Here is a 638-nt window from a genome sequence, read left to right as displayed (position 1 = left end):
TCCCTTTGGGGATCAATAAAGTATTTCGGAATCTGAATCGAAATCTGAAGACTGTAGTCCAGTGTTATAATATATTTGACAGTTCCTGAACAGCTGCTAATGCTTTCAGCTGTGTGCCTCTGCTTTGCCCAGTAAACAAGTGTCCAGCAAGCTGTATGCAACAATAGGGACCTTGGAGCGCCAAAGACGACTGTGATTGGTTTAAAGAAATGCAAACAACCCAGAGTTTTTTTGTCTCCTATCCTGGAATGCATGGATGATAGAAATATATGATTAAGTTTAACTTTAAACAAAAAATAATTGAAAGGTCGCTCACTGAATACTATAATAATATAAATAGGTTCTACTGTAGGTGCTCTTTAGTTTTGTGCTAAGTAACTGTGAGTCAGTAAGATTCATTGAAATGGGTTTGCTGGTAATGAGTGGCTCTCATAGAAAGACACAGGGGAATAACATTGATCTTATTTGACAGAAAGGCAGAGGTCTGCTTCTCTAGTTTTCAGAACAGTTAAAGCTCGACAGAGTTCTGTCACCGAAGAGAGAGAGAGCAGCTCATCCACAACCACACAGTACGGACGTGAAGTACAGAAGAGACACTTCTTTACGTATCACTGCGGTGTGGAATTTTTCTTTTTTTA

This window comes from Etheostoma spectabile, chromosome 13 (genome assembly GCF_008692095.1).
Source record: "Etheostoma spectabile isolate EspeVRDwgs_2016 chromosome 13, UIUC_Espe_1.0, whole genome shotgun sequence".
NCBI classification, from domain to species: domain Eukaryota; kingdom Metazoa; phylum Chordata; class Actinopteri; order Perciformes; family Percidae; genus Etheostoma; species Etheostoma spectabile.
The sequence above is the reverse complement of the archived record's forward strand: the minus strand, read 5'-3'. Positions refer to the sequence as shown.